This window comes from Engystomops pustulosus, chromosome 2 (assembly GCF_040894005.1).
Source record: "Engystomops pustulosus chromosome 2, aEngPut4.maternal, whole genome shotgun sequence".
Taxonomy (NCBI): Eukaryota; Metazoa; Chordata; class Amphibia; order Anura; family Leptodactylidae; genus Engystomops; species Engystomops pustulosus.
This window is the reverse complement of record NC_092412.1, coordinates 165,636,861-165,658,981: the sequence shown is the minus strand read 5'-3', so window position 1 is coordinate 165,658,981 and position 22,121 is coordinate 165,636,861. Positions and strand designations below refer to the sequence as shown.

At 45.2% G+C, this 22,121-nt stretch overlaps 1 protein-coding gene across 3 annotated transcripts in view; it reads right to left on the bottom strand.

Moving 5' to 3' along the window:
* IGFN1 (immunoglobulin like and fibronectin type III domain containing 1) overlaps nt 1-22,121 on the bottom strand; it is a 743,161-nt gene that overhangs the window by 480,765 nt on the left and 240,275 nt on the right. The gene's annotated exons all lie outside the window — the stretch shown is intronic.

Here is a 22,121-nt window from a genome sequence, read left to right as displayed (position 1 = left end):
TCATATAAAAGAGGAGACTCTATTCTTTCATAGAAAATAAGTAGTGAGGTTCTAGGTGTCACAGACACAGAGATATAGCCCCCTGAAATGTAGCCCCCTCCAGATTCTTGGCCAGAAGCTACAGGGAGTAGTTGCTGCACACAGGAGCAGCTGCACCTCACAGATAATGGAAATATTCACTTTATATGTTACTTCATTCTGAAAAGGAATAAAATCAACTAATGTTCATGTTTTTAACCCTTCTCTATACAGAACTATCTAGGAACACACTTGATATCTTATTGCCTGAAAATTGACTGATACGATGAACATTCGATCCTTTTCGCCTAACTTGGCTACATATTATTACCGCAACCAGAACATGTCCATAAAGTTATATGTAACATCAAAAACACACACATGTTCTGGAATAAAGTTTTTATTTCCCACCATCCTACATTATTTACACCCATGTTATGACGCTCTCACTCTGATTCTTATGAAGCGCGGAGGGTTCTGTTATTGTGCGGCTAATACAATGGCGCACATCTAAATGAGACTTATTATCTCATTAGCTTGGTTTATGGATATATAGTTATTTATTTGGGTTACCATTGTGTAAGGGAGCATACAATGATAGATCTGTGTGACGCTCAATGCAATTTTCTGCAAAAATAGTTTGGTGTCTGTTAAGGAGATCGCACTGGTTTTGGACGCCATCTTGACTACTGTCCGCCATCTTAGATACAGCGGCCATGTTCCCTGACCATTGTCAAGTTAATGTCATGATTCAAACTTCATTTTATGTAACCTGTTTGCTGGCCTGTCAGCTAATACCCTTTGACATTTAATGAGAAGCCAGTCTGTCCTTGATTATATTATGATTCTGGAGTCCACTTATCTTATTCTTCTCAGCAAATTAGTATAAACAATATCTGTGTACAAGGTCTCTGAGAACTGAGCACAATTAATTTACTTTTTCCCCAGAATGTGCTGATGTCCAATGGAATCGAAGTGCCTTATCTCCTTTCATACAACACCCAAAATGCTGATTTCTCTGTATTAAAATACAGCTGAGGTTTTTTGAAATAAACAGTTGGATTTGAGTGCATCGGAAGACCGGACTGTGTCTTTCATTTACTCTGTCATCTCGCTGCCGGCAGCTATCTCATCCTCTTTCAAAGGGTTAATTAGGACTCGCCTAACAAAACTCAAGAGGGCTGTTGGGGCCCTGCATAAAAATCCCTATCAGTGTCTCCTGTGGATGTAACGTTCCCTTTGCTGCATATTTTGATGAATATACACATGTGGGGTCTGTGTGATCTCCTCACATCTTGCTGTTTTAGGAAAGTATATTTTCTTTATACAAGTATTCGGGATCTGTACATATTTTAGAGGAAATTTTGCCAAATGTTTTGTCTTGTTGTCTGCTTTCAAAATTATATAGGTTTTATGGCGCCTTTACTTTTTATTCTGTTTTATTGCTATATTAACATTTCTAGCTAAAAAAGCAGATATCTACCGTATTTTTCGGACTATAAGACGCACTGGACCATAAGACGCACATAGGTTTTAGAGGAGGAGAAATAAGAAAAAAATGTTTTTTCCCCAAATAGTATGCTAAAATATTTAATAAAGTAACAGTAAAGTAACTTGGCGGTGCAGTGCAGCCATGTTTCTCTTTGGAGAGGGGCAGGGGCAAGCAGTGGTCACCCCCTCCCGGGCACCGCCATCTATCTTTAGATAGAATTATGTTGGCATGTATTCAGGGGGTCTCAAGAGTTACCAGGGCTGCATAGGTATGAGTATATGTGACAATGGTTACAAGAGCTTACAATCTATGGGGAGGGGACACAGGAGATGACAGTGCTTGTACAGTGGTCACAAGAGCTTACAATCTATGAGGAGGAGGACACAGGAGATGACAGTGCTTGTACAATGGCCACAAGAGCTTACAATCTATGAGGAGGGGACACAGGAGATGACAGTGCTTGTACAATGATCACAAGAGCTTACAATCTATGAGGAGGAGGGGACACAGGAGAAAACAGTGCTTGTACAATGGTCACAAGAGCTTACAATCTATAAGAAGGAGGGTATACAGGAGATGACAGTCCTTGTACAATGGCCACAAGAGCTTACAATCTATGAGGAGGAGGACACAGGAGATGACAGTCCTTGTACAATGGCCACAAGAGCTTACAATCTATGAGGAGGAGGGGACACAGGAGATGACAGTCCTTGTACAATGGCCACAAGAGCTTACAATCTATGAGGAGGAGGACATAGGAGATGACAGTCCTTGTACAATGGCCACAAGAGCTTACAATCTATGAGGAGGAGGGGGCACAGGAGATGACAGTCCTTGTACAATGGCCACAAGAGCTTACAATCTATGAGGAGGAGGGGGCACAGGAGATGACAGTCCTTGTACAATGGCCACAATAGCTTACAATCTATGAGGAGGAGGACATAGGAGATGACAGTCCTTGTACAATGGCCACAAGAGCTTACAATCTATGAGGAGGAGGACACAGGGGATGACAGTCCTTGTACAATGGCCACAAGAGCTTACAATCTATAAGAAGGAGGGTATACAGGAGGTGACAATGCTTGTACAATGGCCACAAGAGCTTGGTCTGTGGGATAAAGTACCTTTACAAGTCAGCAGCCACTACATACCAGGCAACAAGGGGTTAAGAGTGTGAGAGCAGAGACCCGGGGGAAGGGAGCACTTATCACTTATCTGATCCTGTGAGAAGTTACAGGTCAGACACTGCACACAGCTCTGTATAGGCTCCTCTTCTCAAGTTGCCGGCAGCCTTCATGTTCTCTCTTCCCTCTGAGCCTCCCGGGCAGCCGAGTGGGGATTGGCCACAGAGTCCGTGCCTCTCTCCTCCCCCTCTCTCTCCACTGCTGCGCTCCTGCTTTTCCACAAAGCTCCTGTATATCGGTGCCCTGTGGACGGCAGAGCGCAGGGGTGCTGCCATCCATTCCCTCCAGCAGTGGAGGGCTGAGGAGAGGAGAGGAGCGCAGCGGCACTGAGTACAGCCGCTGCGCTTCACTGTGAAGGGCTGCGCTTACTGCCAGCATTAGCTGGCAGGGCGCAGCCGGGTGCCCTCCATTCCCTCCTGCAGCTACATCCGGACTATAAGACGCACCACTGTTTTTTCCCCATCTTCTGGGGAAAAAAAGTGCGTCTTATAGTCCAGAAAATACGGTAGTTATTACAGTTTTAGTGATATTATGTGGATTTATTTATGTGAACATATCAATATGAGGCATTTGTGAACTCTATACATGTCTATCTATTACATTTAGGCAATCTGAAGGTAAATATTTTCTGTTTTGAGCACATTTTTTTGCCATCAAAGTAAATTTTAAGTATTTTTTATAAAATGTTTCAGTTTGAATCAAAATTGCATGAAGGCGCCTATGTCTATAAACTCTTTAATGCAATTTTGAAAATAGGGTAAGTGTCTTCTTTCAGAAAATATGTGGTTTGCTGCGGTTTACTTTAATTCCTTTTAATTTTAAACCCCAAAACTGGTCAATAACGCGACAAATTATACAGAAATGCCAGGCAGTGAAAGGGTTAATGCCCCTTGGTTCAATTCCCGGGTGAAGATGCTTATCATCTATCTCCTGTCTATATATCTATGATCTATATGTCTAGTTATCTATCTCCTATAATCTGACCATTCACATATATCGCTTTTTCTCTATTTATTAATCAATCTTCTATTTTTCTTCTACTGTATTTATCTCTCATATCTATCTATTGTATATATAATCTACTTTATAGTTCTGCATCTAGAAATCATCTTTCATACAGTAATTATCTTCTATCGTAATAATTATTATGAATAATCCTTTATTTGTATAGCGCACATAGATTACGCAGCGCTGCACAGAGCTTGCCAGATCAGTCCCTGTCCCCATGGGGCTCACAATCTAATCAACCTACCAGTCATTTTTTGAGGGGTGGGAGGAAACCAGAGGACCCGGAGGAAACCCACACTAATACAGAAAGAACATACAAACTCTATGCAGATGTTGAGCAGCGCTGCAAGGCTGATGTGCTAACCACTGAGCCACGGTGCTGCCCATCAATCTCCCTATCATCTATCTCCTATCAAATTCACCCATATTATAGTGTGTTTTACCATACTAAAGGGAGCCTCTTTCTGACTGTGACTGGTCATAAAATAGTTTTATTTTGGGGCCCCACTTTTAGTTTTGCCCAGGGCTCCACTTTGTCTAGCACTGAAAGACTGGGCGGCCTCTTTGTCACTGGATGATGCTTGGTGTTTAATGCATCCGCAGGACAGAGAGTATACCCATTATTCCCATCCACATGACACCTGGTCGACACTGGACTATTTTCTATTGAGCCCAACACTGACGCCAAGAATCACCCAAATTCATATAGAGGACATGGTGATTTCAGACCACTCCCCCGTCATGTTAGAACTGGCTGACAAGACCCCGAAAGGCAGTGACATACTGTGGAGATTTCCCTCTTTCTTGACTAAAGATGAGGATTTTGTACAACCATTGCGAGGGTGGTGGACAGAATATATTGATGGAAATGGGAGGCATGGCACGGACTCTATGTTGTTTTGGGAGTCAGGAAAAGTGGTAATTAGGGGCCGTATAAGAGACCATGTATGGGCGCTAAAAAGGACAACCAGGGAACAATTTAGGAGGGCGAGTGATGAGGTACGTAGAGCTTACTCAGACTTTTTAGAGAGACCGTCAGACACCACAAGAGAGGCATGGGGGAAAGCCAAGGAGGACTTTACTATTTGGGCAGAGAGGAAGGAAGATTTCACTAGATCTAAATTCGAATTGGAACTTCACAAATTTGGGGACAAATCCAGTAGGTTACTGGCAAATTTGGCAAAGGGACGCCGTCCCATGACCCACCTTTTGAGAATGAAACGCCCAGACGATACAGTGGCAGTATCCCTAAAGGACATACTGGGGAAGTATTTTGAAAATCTATATAAAGAATCTCCCATAGGAGAAGACTCCGGGCAATCTTTTTTGCATGACTTGGAGTTGCCCCGTTTGTCACAGACCCAGGTGCAAACTCTCAATGCTCCGATTACAGCAGAGGAGATACAAAAGGACCATAACGGCCCTTCCTAGTGGCAAGGCACCTAGGCCAGATGGCTATATGGGGGAATTCTATAAGGCGGTACACGAGGAAGTTGCCCCTACTTTGGCTAGTCTGTTCTACAAATTAATGGAGGGCTCCCCTATGTCTACTCACATGAACACGGCATATATTAAGTTGCTCCTCAAAGAGGGTAAAGATCCAGAGTGTCCTAGCTCCTACAGACAGATCTCATTGATGGATGTCAACGTTAAAATCCTCTCTAAAATCTTGGCGAACCGTTTGGTGGCGATAATGCCGTCTCTAGTCTCTCCACTCCAAGTAGGCTTCACGGTGGGTCATTCAGCTGTGACAAATGTGAGGCGAGTTCTGTTGGCAATGGATGCTAGATCTTGTCTACCCCCTGGGGCTGTGGCCCCTGCTTTGGTCACCCTAGATGCCGAAAAGGCTTTTGATAATGTATGTTGGGGGTGGCTAAGGCAGGTGTTGCACCACATGGGATTTGAAGGTCCTTTTTGCAATTATTTAACATCTCTATATGGGAACCCCAGTGCCAGAATTAGTACTCTGGGTTTTATCTCGCGACGATTCCCATTGCAGAAGGGCACGTGGCAGGGATGCCCCTTTTATCCTCTGTGGTTCAATCTAGCATTGGAACCCGTCGCGTGTCCTGGCAAAGACAACAAGGTTTGAGGGGATAAGGGTGGGGGACAAAAATCTGCGCTTGGCTTTATTCGTGGACGACATAATTTTGTTTATGAAAGACCCCGTTTGTCATTTATCGGCGGTAATGGAATTACTGGATAAGTTTGCAGAGTTCTTGGGTTTTCGGATAAACAAAGCAAAATGTGAAATATTGTTTTTGGGAACTGGGCGGCAAGACAGGCCAGATATCGCGAACATCTGTAATATTCCGGTGGCACAGTCATGGATACGGTATCTGGGGATCAAAATAGGTAGGAATACATGATCTCCCTCTCTTCCTGCTGGGACGAAATCAGCTTATCAAAATGATGAGCATTTCAAAATTAATGTATCCGTTGCAGACCCTGACTATACTTCTGAAACATGGAGATATGAGCTCACTCAACAAGGCGCTATCACACTTTTTATGGAAAGGGAGGAGGCCCCGGATCAGGGCACAAAAGCTGATGGCAGTGAAAGATGAAGGAGGGATGAACCTAGCGTGCATATTCAGACATGTGGCCTATTGGCTTGAGCTGGAATCTGCCTTTTGCTCCCCATGGAATTTACGGACGTTACTACATGTACCACAGGGTAGACAACCGGTAGAAATGAAGGGGTCGAGTGTCCTCAAAGATACCATAGCTGCATGGAAAATAATCCGCAGGGGGTACAAACTGTCATGGAGGGTCTCCAAACACCTCCCCCTGTGGAACCATCCAGAGTTCTCGCAGGGACGCCAGAGCAGATTATTCCTAGAATTGAGAGAGAAGGGGATAATGAAAGTAGGAGACTTACTCCACCACCAGGAGCAAAGGTGGTTAACTAGGGAGGAGGTTAACTCAAAATATGGTTTGAGAGGGGAACAAAATTTCCAATATATCCAGGTGAAAAAGGAAGCATCCCAAAATCCATTTGATGAGCACCTGGCGGTCCCCCTGCAGAGACGGGGTATCTCAATAGCGTACCGTACGCTTAGGAAGGCATTAGGGCAGAAAGGGTCCTTCGCGGGATGAGCAACACAATTGGACGACTCGAATATAGCTGAAAAAATTTTAAAGGGATGGAAATCGGTGAGAGATAATGTCTTGAACGAGGTATGCAGAGACACCCAATTTAGGATACAACATAGAGCCATTTATGCATTTAATCTTCCACCCTCTCCGAGATTCCCAGATCGATTAACGGCCTGTCCCAAATGCCAGTCACCAGCGACTGATCTTTTTCACGGCCTATGGGAGTGCACACACAGTCCTTTAGGGAAGAGGTGGAGCGAATAGGGACAGAAATATGGGGTCGTCCAATTCAAAGGGATCCTGTGACATATCTATTTCATTATGATCAAACACAAGAGGACGAAACACTTCCACAAGGGGGAGGGTTGCCAAGGATCTTTCACACAGTTAGCTTGGTCGCAAAGAGGTGTTTACTTCAAAGATGGCTTGAGCCACAAATGCCAACTAGGAGTGACGTTGTGACACAGATGAAGAAGCTATTTCAGCTGGAAAGATTGGAGGCGGAGAGGGGGAAATCAAAACTGACAGCTAAGCTGTTTAAGAAGTGGAGAGGGTTCATACAGAAATTCTATACTGCTACTGAAAGAGAATACATTTTTCGTCCTTTCACCTTAACACAGTGGTATCTACTGAAACAGCTGAAAGGGTCCTTAGGGAGATGGGGTATTGGTTAGAACAAAGGAGGAGGGTGATTTTTTCATTTAAGCTTTGTTAAATATTGGCTGCAAGCAACATTTCGATAAACTTAGGAATGTGTAATATCTTGCTTTAAGACATAAGAAATTATACGATGTGTCTTTAATGTTGTCTTATGGGCCTGCAAGCCAGGTATTTGTTGTTTTGTAAAGTTTTTTGAAAAATTCTAATAAAAAATAAATATATAAAAAAAAAATACTTGCATATCCCGTGCTACAAGACATTTCATTGAAGTCCACAACAGACAAGTGAATTCCTTCTCCTGCTATGGCATTGAAAGGGTGTGTGGATCTACTACTTTCTGATGTTGCCAATTTGTCTGTTACTGGTTTTATGAAAAGAATGCAAATAAGTTTTCCAATGTGTTAAATGGAAAATAATACCTCCTTTTGCTACCTTGAAGGGCAGCCCCCTAAACATCAAGTGTGACCTACAAGAGGTCTAAAAACATGGTGTCGGATTAAGCCAAATCAGTATATCTATTCCATAAGGAACAGACTCAACTGTAGACTTTATTGAAAGAGCATAAGTCAAAATTACATATATTTGCACACACATACAGCATATGCTGTGTCACAGCACAGCCCTCAACACAGCATATACAATAAATTAAAATTCACAATTAGTGTTAAGAGCACACAGGAGTATAATCCTCAACTATGCCATGAAAACAATACACTAGCACAATGCTCGCTCAATGAACCTAACTAAACATGCACTGCATTTCAATGACGGCGACGACAAACTGTAAAATCGGAAAAGGGTGTGTGGTGAATGGGGAGATGGCAGGGTTAACACTTGCCCGAGGCTTTATTGAAAGACAGACACAGAAGGAAGGGAACCTGCCAAAAGTCCACTTCCTGGTTTGTCCATTTGCATAATGTATGCATAACCCACAATCCCCTGCAAAAAAACAAATCAAGTGAAGAGTGAGTGTTTTCCGGTGTTTGCCAGATAAACATAGCCTGTGTTTCCTAATACACCTAATCTAAGCAAAGTCTAGCATCTTGTACAAAAGTCCTGAACTTGTGCAGTTCAGTAAAAGCGGCTGCAGCTTGGATTCCCCCTGAGGGAGGCAGACCCAGCTCACAGCAGGGGGTCCAAATCAAGTTGGGCAAAGCCTGACCCACTTCCGCTTTGTCCTCACAGATAAGACATAGCCCTGAACTGCAGCATTGTCACCGCCGCTCGGTATACCTGGCAGAGAGGGGAGGAATTCCCACCATAGAGCTTCTTTTCTTTGTCTCACTGTTTTCCTGCTAGTGAATAATCCAGCAGGCTGTTGAGGACAAGTCTGTAGCAGTCTGGTGTCATCAAGACTGTCTTGTGCCAAGTGAGGAGTCTCTTGGTGTACTAGATGGCATCCTTGTAGCAATTTATAAGGAGCCAGGCATCTTGGATGTCCTTTATGTCAAGAGTGCCCTGGAACAGCCCATAAAGTACAGTGTGGTACGCCATGGAGCTCCTGGGCACAGAGTCTTGGAAATTGGGTTCCAGGGCATCCAACAGGCTCTGAGCAAAGGGGCACTCCAAGACCAGGTGCAGAGGGGTTTCCTCCTTCCACGGACACCTGGGGCAGTATAGAGTGTTGCTCAGTCTTCGGGCATACAGCTAGGCCTGCAGGGGCAGCCCCCTTGAATGGTCACCCACGATATGTCCTTGGGCCTGTTGAACAGTCAGCCCCAAGACACGTTGGCCCAAACAGTCCTGGCCGTGTCCTGGGTGACTCCTGGGACAAATTCCAACAAATCTTTGGCTCGGATAAGCTTGTGCACTGTCTTTGGTTTCCACAGGTCGGACTTGAGTCCCTCCAGTTGGTGCACCCTCACAAAGCGGACGGCCTGGGCATAGTACCAGGGCGTGTCCCAGTTGTAAGGGATGGAGCTGTCCCACTTGTCCCAGCCAAGCCCCCTCCAGAGGAGCAGGAGGTAAAAACGAGACATGGACTTTCCCGCAGATCTTGTATGAATATGTCCTTGTGCCTGTTGAACAGTCTGCTTCAAGACACGTTGGCCCAAACAGTCCTGGCCGTGTCCTGGGTGGAACACATTCCAACAAATCTTTGGCTCGGATGAGCTTGTGCACGGTCTTTGGTTTCCACAGGTCGGGCTTGAGTCCCTCCAGTTCCTCCAGTTGGTGAGCGGACGGCCTGACCGTAGTACCAGGGCGCATCGCAGTTGTAAGGGATGGAGGAAAAAGCGAGACATGTACTTTCCCGCAGATCTTGCAGAGTTCCTCAGGGTCCTGCGCACACAGTCGCAAACAAAAGAAATCCAGAGCAAAGTGGAGATGTCCAGGACAACTTTGCCCCCCTTGCCTGGCTCCTTGAACATGACTGCTCACTTGACCCGGTCCATCTTTGAGCCCCAAAGAAAATGAAAAACGGTCCTGGTAACAGCCTTGCAGACGGGGGCCGGGGGTTGCCACGCCTGAGCTGCGTACTGGAGTACAGCACCTCGTTACACAGGACAAGTGTTTTCCTCTCCAAGCAGAGCTGTCTGAGGCTCCACAGGGTGACTCTGCTGTTGACTTTGGCCAATTGTTCTTGCCAGGTCTTCAGGGCTGCGCTTCCTTCCCGAACCAAACTCCCAGAACCTTCATGAAGTCCTGCTGAATGGTGAAGTGGAAGGGGCAGAAGGAGTGAGCTGCCAGTCTCCGAAAAGCATGGCCTCCGACGTCTTACTGAAAGCTGAACGTCTTACCCAACCTGAACCTGCGCAGGACCTGGCCCATGAAGCGGTGCAAGACAGGGTCTCAGACGTACTGTAGGGTGTCCCTCACCAGGGCCAGGTTGTCCGAGATCCTGCGGCCACGGACGCCGCAGGACTGGTCTGGATGGACGATCTCACCTATGACTCCCTTCAGCCTGTTGGCAAGCACCATGGCCAGGATCTTGTAGTCCACGTTGAGAGATGGGACGCCAGTTCTTCAGGTCGCATCTCTCTGCCTTGTGCTTGTACAAGACAGTGATCAGTCCTTGCCTCAACGACGGCGGCATCTTGCCCTCCACCACCATCACCTTGTAGAGCTCCAGCAGGTCCGGGCAGATGAGGTCCACCAGCGATATGTAGAGCTCGGCCGGGAAACCGTCACTGCCCGGAGTCCTGCCGTGTCTGAAGGATTTAGAGGCAGAGAGCAGCTCGGCCACCGTCAGAGGGGTGTCCGTGGCCTCGGCACCTGCAGGATCGAGGGTGTTAGCGATACCTGACAGGAACCTCTCAGCAGCCTCGTCTTCAGTGGGCTTCCGGGAGTAGAGGTTGCTGTAGAAGTCACACAGTGGGCGTCCGAGCTTCAAAGCCCTTGGCCGGAGCCAGTGCAGCCACGTCTGCCCAGGTCTTTCTCCTCTCTGAACAATCTTTGTAAAGATGTCCAGCTAGTCCGCAAAGGTTACATGTGGTTCTACATGTGGTTACATGTGGTCACCCGGCAGTTCTTGCATGCTTCCTCCTTGCAGGCCTTGATCACGTGCCCTTCTTTGCTGCATTTACGGGAGGTCTGCCCAGGAAGAAGGCGTCAAAGAATGCGAACAAGCAGTCAGAGGCTTCAAAGCCCAAGTCTGGTGAGACAAAGAAGGCGACACCTTCCACAACCCAGCCCTCCGTGACCTCCCATAACCTTTTCTCCCCCCTCTCCCCAGCTGAGAATGCCACCCTCCCCCTAGCAGGCATCTCAGGAATTCTGTCACCAACCCCTAAGGCAACTCTCCCGCCCCAGTCCATCCCCAACTCCTTTGGAGACGCGGAACTAATGACCTCCTCCCCCGCCACCTCTCCCCTTGCCATGACAGAGGCAAACCTCCCCTACCTCCCCCACATCCCTGTCTCTGATCCTGTCTCTGAAACAGAGGGACAGCCCCGTCAGCAACTCCACCAGCAAGAAACTGCTGGAGGAGGTGACATATCCATCCCTGGAAGCAGAGAAGGACGAAAAGGAAGAGTTCTTCAAGGAGCTGGAAGCCGGTTTCAGGGAACACGGCCCCCTCTCCAGCTCCATCGACTTGACCGCAGAAGAACCGCATCCGGACGAGGTGCTGGACGGAACCGGAGGCAAGCCACCCGACCGGACAGGTAACTAAGGCGGTATCGTACCAACCTAACCCTCGTTTTCTTCCCTCATGATGGCTAAGTTAACAGTTTTTTCCATCAATGTTAGAAGCATTAGTGATAAGTTTCGTTGTCAGACTGCACTAACTTAACTTTGACTCCCAGTCGTGCGATGTGTACAGATTACAGGAATGTATATTCCCTCCTCTAGGTCCTACGACCATCTGACCAGGAGATGGAATCATGGTCCTTCCTACTGGTCCGGTGGGGGCAATTGCAGGTCTGCTGGCACCACCATACCTCTCAGGGGGAGCGTCTTCACGCTTGATTCCGCTGCAACTCGGCACCACTAGGGCGGTAGTGTTGGCCAGCGATTTCAACTGCGTCATAGAGGAAGAGTGGCACAAGCTGGACGCCACATCCAAACTGCTGGTGGAGATAGTGACGGACGCATCCCTGAGGGAGTTCTGGCCCCGACAGCACTTCTAGGATTGACTTTGTGTTCACCTCCAAGGCTATCAGGCAGCATGGGTCCTCCACGGTCCCCTGCTTCTACATGGTCCTGAGAAACAACAAATGAGAATTGTAACGCTTTCTTTTTCAGGAAAGTCCACGTCGGCCACACGACCCTGAATGAATTGCGAGACAAAAGCGGATGCATGCAGAGGGGGAAGAGGGCCGTCATGGGAGTCGTCAGCGACTTCTTTGGCGACCTCTACTCCCAGAAGCCCATGGACGACAAGGACGCCAAGAGGTTCCTGTCAGGTATCGCTAACACCCTTGATCCTTCAGGTGCCGAGGCTATCGATGCCCCCCTGACGTTGGCTGAGCTGCTCTTTGCCGCTAAATCCTTCCCACCCAGCAGGACTCCAGGCAGTGGCGGTCTCCCTGCCAAGCACTACGTAGCGCTGGGGGGACCTCATCTGCCCGGACCTGCTGGAGCTCTGCGAGGAGATGGTGATGGAGGGCAAGATGCCGCCATTGCTGAGGTAAGGACTGATCACGGTCTTGTACAAGCGGAAGGGAGAGAGGTGCGACCTGAAGAACTGCCGTCCCATCTCTCCGCTCAACGTGGACTACAAGATCCTGGCCAAGGTGCTGGCCAACAGGCTGAAGGGAGTCATAGGTAAGATCGTCTACCCGGACGAGTCCTGCGGCGTCCCTGGCCGCAGGATCGCAGACAACCTGTGAGGGACACCCTGCGTCCACGCGGCCCTGGTCAGCCTGGACCAGGAGAAGGCCTTTGACCGTGTCTCACACCGCTTCATGGGCCAGGTCCTGTTCTGCTCGTTTGTTGACCTAATGTACCTTAACATCCACAGCTCGGTGTTGGTGAACGGCTGAAAGACAGACCCCTTCCCAGTGCTATCTGGGGTCAGACAAGGCTGTCCTCTTTCACCTCTTCATTTTGTTTGCGTTATAGAGCTGTTTGCGGAGTCTATCCGTTAGAACGAAGAGATCAGAGGGATCACCGCACTGGGCCCAGATGCGACGAGGTCAAGTGCTCGCTGTACATGGATGACATGACAGCCTTCTGCTCTGCCCGGAGTTTAGTGACGGCGCTCGTCCAGACCTGCGAGGAGTTCGGGGGCAAAAGTCAACTGCAAGAAGTCGGAGACCATGCTTTTCAGAGACAGGCAGCTCACTTCTTCTGCCCCTTTACCCTTCACCATAAACGGGGCTTCATGAAGATTCTGGGGATTTGGTTCGGAAAGGAAGGCACAGTCCTGAAGACATGGCAAGAACGCTTGTCCAAAGTCAACAGCAGAGTCACCCTGTGGAGCCTCAGACAGCTCTCCTTGTCCTGCTTAACGAGGTGCTGCCCGTACTCCAGTATGCGGCTAAGGCGTGGCCACCCCAGACCCCCCTCTGCAAAGCTGTTACCAAGACCGTCCTTGAGCAGTCATGTTCAAGGAGCCAAGCAAGGGGGTCAAAGGTGTCCCGGACATCTCTACTTTGCTCTGGATTTCTTTTGTTTGCGACTGTGTGCGCAGGACCCTGAGGAACTCTGCAAGATCTGGGGGAAAGTACATGTCTCGCTTTTTCCTCCATCCCTTACAACTGGGATGCGCCCTGGTACTACGGTCAGGCCGTCCGCTCACCAACTGGAGGAACTGGAGGGACTCAAGCCTGACCTGTGGAAACCAAAGACCGTGCACAAGCTCATCCGAGCCAAAGATTTGTTGGAATGTGTTCCACCCAGGACACGGCCAGGACTGTTTGGGCCAACGTGTCTTGAAGCAGACTGTTCAACAGGCACAAGGACATATTGTGGATGACCATCCAGGGGGGCTGCCCCTCCAGGCCTTCATGTGCGCCTGAAGACTGAGCAACACTCCCTACTGCCCCAGGTGCCCGTGGTAGGAGGACACCCCTTTGCACCTGTTTTGGGAGTGCTCCTTTGCTCTAAGCCTATTGAACAGCATTTCCAGGACTTTGTGCCCAGGAGCTCCATGACGTACCACACAGTACTGTTCCAGGGCACTCATGTCATTGAGGATATCCAACCTTGACAACATTGTATCTCTACAGACTGGTCCTGGGTAATCTGCAGGATTATGCAATGGCAGAAGGACAGTGAGACAAGGAAGAGGAGAAGCTCTATGGTGGGAGCCCTCCCCTCTCTGCTTGCTTAGAGGGCGATGGTGGCAATGACGCTGCCCTGTCCAAGCAAGAGTCTATGTCTTCCCTACAAAGAAACAGTAGGAACAAGTCAGGCTATGCCCGACTTGATGTGACCCATGCTGTGAGCTGGCTTGTCACCCCCGAAGTTCAACACCTTCCTCGGGGAGAATCCCAGCAACAGCACTGTACAGCTCCCACTGGAAAACATCTAGTTTGCAACCATTTTGGACTTTTGCAGAGGATTGTGGGTTTCGCATATATTATGCAAATTGAACAAACTAGGAAGTGCACTCTTGGCAGGTTCCCCTTCCTATTTTTCACCTCGTGTCTCTGTATTTCAATAAAGCTGTCTACAGTTGGTAATCGGTTCCTTATGGAATAGATATACTAGTTTAGCTTAATCCCACACCATGTTTTTAGACTTCTTTGTGTTTAGGGGGCTGCCTTTCAAGGTAGCAAAAGGAGGTATTGTTTTCCATTTAACACCTTGGAAAACTTATTTACATTCTTCCCAGAATTCCCTAGTGTAGCATCTATGGCTTTAAGTCTCCACACGCCTTTAAAGTGGCCTTAATTGGCAATCTCACCTTAAGGAGAACTCCTTCTGTCTGACACTGGTTTTATGAGGAAGAAATAGAGAAAAAGTTTTATTGAGAATTCATCCCTGTGGACTTGCTGGTTCATTTCAACAAGCTTCTACCATTTTTAGAACGGTTTGTCCTTTTGATCACTGTTTATTGATTTATATTTTTCAAAATGGCAAAAAAGTGGTATTTTCGACTTTGGACGCTCTTTTCTGTTATTAGGTTAAATGCAGTGAAAAAGCATTATTATATTTTGATAGATTGGACCTTTTGGGCAGCTTCGATACCTAACATGTTTATGACTTTTACTGTGTATTTTGATTTATATGACTTCTAGGGAAAGAGGGGCAATTTGCATTTTTATTTTTTCTAATATGATTTTTAAACTTTTTTTATTTTATTCTTTTTTACTATTTTTCAGACCCCCTAGGACAGTGGTGGCGAACCTATGGCACGCGTGCCACAGAGGGCACGCGGAGCTCTCTCTGTCGGCACGCGCATTGGCCCCGAGGCACAGGTTCAGTTCATATTCAGAGCTCCGGCCAGGCAGGAGATGCTACAGCACGGCCGGAGCTGCAGAGGATCCCCAGGGCTTCTCTGTGCTATTAACTGTATGTAAGCGGCGCTACAGTGTACAGGCTAACCATCTTAGCCAAATTTACACTCTCCGCCCTCTCTATTTCTGGAGTTTGAGTAAGTGCTGAACAAGTGTCTCAGCAGAATTGCATCATCATAAGATCCTCCTCCACATTATGCCGCCACCAACTGCAGGAGCGCAGTATATGGAGTAAGCGTACTGCCCTTCACTGTGAGCACTTGCTGCCCTGACTGCTCTTGACATTAAGTCTGGAGCAGCTGCTGTCATTTGCTTCTCCAGCCAAGGGAGGACACTGTGGCTCCTCTGCACCCCCTCCTCCTCATACCGACGTGACTGAAGCCTGAGGAGTGGGGGCGGAGCTGCAGTGAAGTCCGGAGCAAAGAAATGTGAGCACAAGTCTGTGCTGGAGTGAGTGCTGAAGCAGAGAGGAGCCTGTAACTCTCTGCCCTGTTTGCTCACTGCAGGGGTAAGTGAGTTGTGTAGCTGCTCCTTATGTGTTTCACACTGACAACAGCTTCTATGTAGTGACTGTAATTTCCCTGCTCACCCAACTCAGCCAACAGTTCCCTGGCAGTTACCCTCCCCAAAGACTACAGAGAGTGGCAGGGGAGTATAAAGGTGCGGTCTGACACTCCATAGCTAGTTACTATTCCTCTTTTCCTCTGTGTATCTACAACTCCCAACATGCCCTTAGGGACCTATGGATCTGCTGGGAATTGTAGTTTTCTTTTCTGCAGACCACCATGTGAGTACAGCAGTTATGCCCACAACAACACTGGCTGGTGGAAGCTTATTCATACTTGTATTAGAATTTCTTATAAAATAATTAAAAAACCTATAGTCACTCCACCACTTTCCTGGGCAATCCAGCAGAGATCACCGATTATCCAGTGGCCATTTTATACTTGGCAGTGATTGTGGGTAAAAGTAAACAATGACAGTAAGCTTGGTTCTGATACGTGACCTCGCCAATATTTCCCAGAGCTGTTTTTTTTATATGTATATATTTATGGCCGTAACATGTATCCCTGTATATATGACAGCAATATTTATTCCCGTATATATGGCAGTAATATTTATCCCTGTATGTATAGCTGTAATTCTAATCCCTATATGCATGGCTGCAATAGTCATCAGTGGTATCATTTATCTCTGTATGGTTGTAATATTTATGACTGTATTCCGGTATTCACTGTTTGCTCTAGGTTAGTTATATTATTTTATTATATTATTTGTATAGTAGTCTTTATTATCAGTATTGTGGTATTTATGTTGTTGTAATGGTGGTGGTCATCATGTACCAGTATTATTTGTCCCTTGTATAGTGATATTGATGGCAATATTGGGCTAAATTCCCGTGTTGGCACTTTGTGATAGGTATGTTGACTTTGGTTTGCAATTTGGGCACTCAGGCTCTAAAAGGTTCGCCACCACTGCCCTAGGATACTTAACCCTAGGTTGTTTGATTAATCCTACCATATGCTGCCATACTACAGCAAATTGCAATGAATAGGTTAAAACCAGACAGCATCCAATCAGCATCCGACCTGAGGCTGTCATGGCAACCACGATGACGTCATGGGGGTTGCAAACTGATCCAAGATGACGGAGCCCACATGCTGTAAGGTTTTAAATGCCTCTGGCAGCTTTGCCAGAAGCATTTAAAGAGTCAGCACTGAACGCGGGTGTTTCCCACTTGAATGGAGAGGGCTCAGCCCTCAGTGAACCCTCTCCATACCCCCACAGGCAGCATGTGACATAGTAACAGTACTAGTCACATGTAGGTAAGAAGCTAATCTATCGTAAACATATAACTACTGCTAGTGCAACACAGTGCAAAGCCAAATTCATGATTTGAGACTTTTGCAAAAAGCCTTTTTTGCATTTTTAAACTTTTTGAGAAAAATCCCAGACGGAAAATAGACTATAAGATCATTTATTAAAGGGCCAAAGCCACTTTAATGGATCTGATGGGCAGCGAAGCTCCAAATTTAGATATATAACTGTCCCAAGGAGCTGGTCTAATGATTAATAAGCCACAATTTCTCTAACACTCTTCTTATCCCATTTTTAAATGAGATGAGCGAAGTTTATTGGTTGCAGGGATAGTGTCACTTCACAATCTCATATCTACTGTTCTGTAGTAAATAGAAAAAAGTTTTTCGGTGTTCTAGAAATGACATTTCATACTTTACCTGAGGGGGGTGGACATTTAGTGGGGTAAAACCTGTTGTCAGGTTTTCTTTATTTTGTTCATTTCTCTTTTTATTCTTTTTTAAACGTGAACATTAAAACAAAGCAGCAGACAAGCCAGTTACAAAAGGCTCTATACATCTAGATGAGAGCCAACAAGTCCAAAGGAAAAAAGCAGCACTCCGTTTTCGTTTTAGGGGTTTATTTACATGTGGATACAAAGCAAGTTTCAGCTAACTCAATGTAGCCATTTTCAAGCAGTGAAAAATAGTGTTACAAGGCAGGTTTAAATCCCCCGCAGAATGTGACGTCAGACATAGCGTTTAACAATGTGAGAAGATTCATAAATATAAATACAGATCATATAAACAATCAAAGTTTGTCATCATATTTCAGTGACAGGGTTTAATGATATATACATATCAGAACGTGCAACTGTTGTCCAGAGAGCATTCACCACATCACTCCGGCGTCTCCCATTTGTAAACAAACAAAATGTGAATGGCTCGGGGTCACTGAGCAAACCCAAGCAGAATGTGACAGTGAGGATCAAAGTTCTGTCACTGGTAAACTAAGCGTTTCCACCAAGAATGGGGCCATACCTGACAAACAGAGAGGAGTTACTCCAAACACAGCCGCTAGAACTTCGCGATCACTCGCATATAGTCGCGGTATAGCATTCTCGAGTGAAGTCTCACCTCTCGCGGGATTATCGCTCTGATATGTCTGTGGCCATCTTGGAAATGGGAAAAAGATTGCCCAGGACCACTTCAGAATTGTCACCACATGCTGAAGGGCGGAAGATTTGTTCATCCAAATACTGGCAAAAACTACAATATTAAATATCACGTAACGTGTAGATCAGATCACGCCATTTATGTTCTGACATGTCCTTGCTCCAAAAGTTATGTAGGGGAAACAACTACTGAATGTAGACTAAGACCGAATAACCACCGTTCGACAATTAACAGTTCCAAACTTGACTTACCAGTCCCACAACATTTTTCTGAAGCTAGTCATAGCATCCACCAGCTAAAATTTTGTATTATAGATTATGTCCCGCCCCTGAGGAGAGGTGGTGACAGACAAAGGGTCATGAAACAACGTGAGACTAAATGGATATATTGATTTAACTCTTTACAACCATCTGGTTTAAATGTTGAATTCAATTTGAACACTCTTTACTAAGTTTGTCTTTTTAACCACCATATATGTGTAACCTACATACTTCATTGTTAGGAAGGATTCATTATATGTTACATTATTTATTTTGTATTGTATTGACTTTTGTCTCATTTTTGTTCTTTTATTTTACACAGATCATTTGACCCACTCAGACAGGAGACACTCACCTCTATGCGCCAATGGGCTCCTTAATTTATGGAACGCTATTCTCATTTGTGGAAATTTGTACATAATCTTTTAATAGTTGCGAGAATCATTTTTATGTATTGCATGTCACTATTTAGTCGTCTATGACTATATGCTGGCGCCCACCATCAGGATGCAAGCATTTTTTTTTTTTTTGTTTTCTCTCCTAAGTTTGTTGTTCTCCTAAAACCTGAACCACAACATAGGCTATAAACTATTATATCTCTTGTACTTACTCCTGATGAGCCCACAGATGGTGGGAGAAACGCATAGAGACGATGAGGGAAATGTGATGCTATATGATCTAACCGAGATCATATACCAGATCACCTTAATAGATCACCTTAATACCGTAGCTAGATGGAGTGTTCTTGAAGCACCAGTACCGCTATCGACATAGGATTTGTTGCATCGAACACCCTCTGTCATTTATATTTGGGTTTCTTATACTAGAATAAGACAAAACTCTTTAAATATAATAACAGATGAAACCCCGAAGGTGATCTAGCCCTAATATGTTAATATAAACAGTGTTCACACAGAATACCAACACCAGACAGATTTTTAAACATTGGGGTTTTTTTTAATGTTCCTTAATAAAAGTTATGTTTTAGTTCCCATAATACTACTTCATTGACTCTTGTTTGAATTTAGGAGTAAGGGAGAATTTACCAAACTGCTCCTCAGTGACCCTTCTCAAAATAGTTCCCTCTATGAGCAATATTTTTGAAGTGTGATTCATATGGCAGGCTTCCTGTCTAACTATATTAACATTGAACAATGGCTTACTGAAGCCAAAACGGTATTTTCAGAGCCAGACCTACCACAGAACCTATCCCCTACATCTATGAAGACTGCTATTAAACAGTTTACTACCATATATAAAGACAACACTTGTTCCTGGTGGAAAAAACAAGGTCTTACGAACTACCTAGATAATAAAATAGTACATAGGGGTCAGAGAAATCCGATTCTACCAGCCAAAAGTGTTAGAAAATCAGCCCTAATTGCTAAATGGAAACAAGTAACTGAAGGCTCCCTCAGATTGATAGCCCTACTTCTTGAAGAAAAAAAACTAGCCTTGGATGGACATCCATACCGTTTAAAAGAGGCTATTGCAAGTGAAAAATCTTTCTCATCAATGAATTTGAAAAAAAAGAGAAAGAAATTTGCTGTCAGATATTGAGAAGATTACAAACTATCAAAAATAGGCATGGTTTTCTTTAAAGCCTGCCAAATCCCTCAGATATTGAAAATTTTTTCTATGATTCCACTACTCTAGCACAGGTGGTTTCAGAATCAGAGAATTCCGTCTCTGATTACGAAGTATCAGATACAGAAAGGCCAAACACCAGACAAAAAGTTGATAATAGAAAACAAAGAGGTAGCCCTAGAGGGGGAAGGGGTGTAGTTATAGAGGAGAGAGAGGAAGGGGAGGACTAGACAATCAGGGTAGTGAGAGGCCTTTTTTTGTCTCTGTCCCCCCCCCTACCAATCACCCAATACCTCCTACGTGAAACGCAGAGACCCCCTACCTCCCTAGAATCCCACGCAATGAACATCGACCACCAGGACCCAATTTAACAAGAATGTCTGACTCAACAGAATGACCCTCTTTGTCAAAGAACAGAGGATTTCCAAATTATCAACCTCTCTAAATGCCCCCTTTCAAGATTTGAATCCCAAATCCTATCCTGTTAAAGTAGTTTAATTCACTCAGTTGTATTAGAGAAATATTTAAAGCATTAAACTTATCAGCTTCTTCACTATATGGAAGAATGAACTTTTTACACACTAACAGCATAAGATACAGGAATGTGGTTTGTGATTCTTGAACAATAGATGGCCTTTGGTAGAGATTTGAGTTTCTGAGAAAGAATGCAGAAGAGTATCATAGTATATAAGGCTGGAAGGAGACGCAAGTCCATCAAGTCCAACCTTTAAGAATTAAATAAATGTTTTATCCCCATAACCCGTGATATTTTTTCTCTCCAGAAAGGCATCCAGGCCTCTCTTGAACATGTACATAGATACCGCCATAACAACCTCTTGCGGCAGAGAGTTCCACAGTCTCACTGCTCTTACAGTAAAGAACCTTTGTCTATGGTGATGGTAGAATCGCCTCTCCTCTAGGCGTAGAGGATGCCCCCTTGTCCTGGTCACAGGCCTAGGTATAAAAAGATCTTTGGAGAGATCCTTGTACTGTCCGTTCAGGTATTTGTACATTGTAATGAGGTCTCCCCTCAGTCGTCTTTTTTCTAAACTGAATAATCCCAAACTTTGTAATCTGCCATTGTATTCTAGTCCCCCCATTCCCCTAATAATCCTGGTTGCGCTCCTCTGCACCCGTTCCAGCTCTACTATATCCTTTTTATACACTGGTGCCCAAAACTGTACACAATATTCCATGTGTGGTCTGACCAGGGATTTGTATAAGGGCAGAACTATGTCTTTATCATGAGAATCTATTCCTCTCTTGATACATCCCATTATTTTATTTGCTTTAGCAGCAGCCGCCTGGCTCTGGTCACTAAAATTAAGTTTACCATCCACCAATACCCCCAAGTCCTTTTCAGCTTCAGTTTTACTAAGTAATTGACCGTTTAGAACATAATTATACTTTTTGTTTCCATGGCCCAAGTGCATAACTTTACATTTATCTACATTAAACCTCATCAACCATTTCTCTGCCCATCCCTCAAGCTTCCACAAATCCCTCTGTAATGCTAAACTATCAACCTCAGTATTTATTACTTTACACAGCTTAGTATCATCTGCAAATATTGAAACTTGACTGTGTAAACCCACTACAAGGTCATTAATAAAAATATTAAAAAGAAGTGGCCCCAATACTGACCCCTGTGGCACTCCACTGGTAACATCAACCCAATCTGAGAATGTGCCATTAATGACCACCCTCTGTTTTCTATCACTAAGCCAATTACTTACACAGATTTTCTCCTATTCCCAGCAGTCTCATTTTATATACCAACCTTTTATGTGGCACGGTGTCAAATGCCTTTGAAAAGTCCAGATATACAACATCTATAATTCGAGGTCCAATAAAAATATTATGACTTCTGCATATTTGTCCTAATGTGAAACACATTTATATGTTCTATTTTTGTATATCATCAATTATACTGTCTTGAGTTACTTACGTAAATTGATAAGCCCTCCTACATTAAGAAGGGTATAAAATAAAGATAC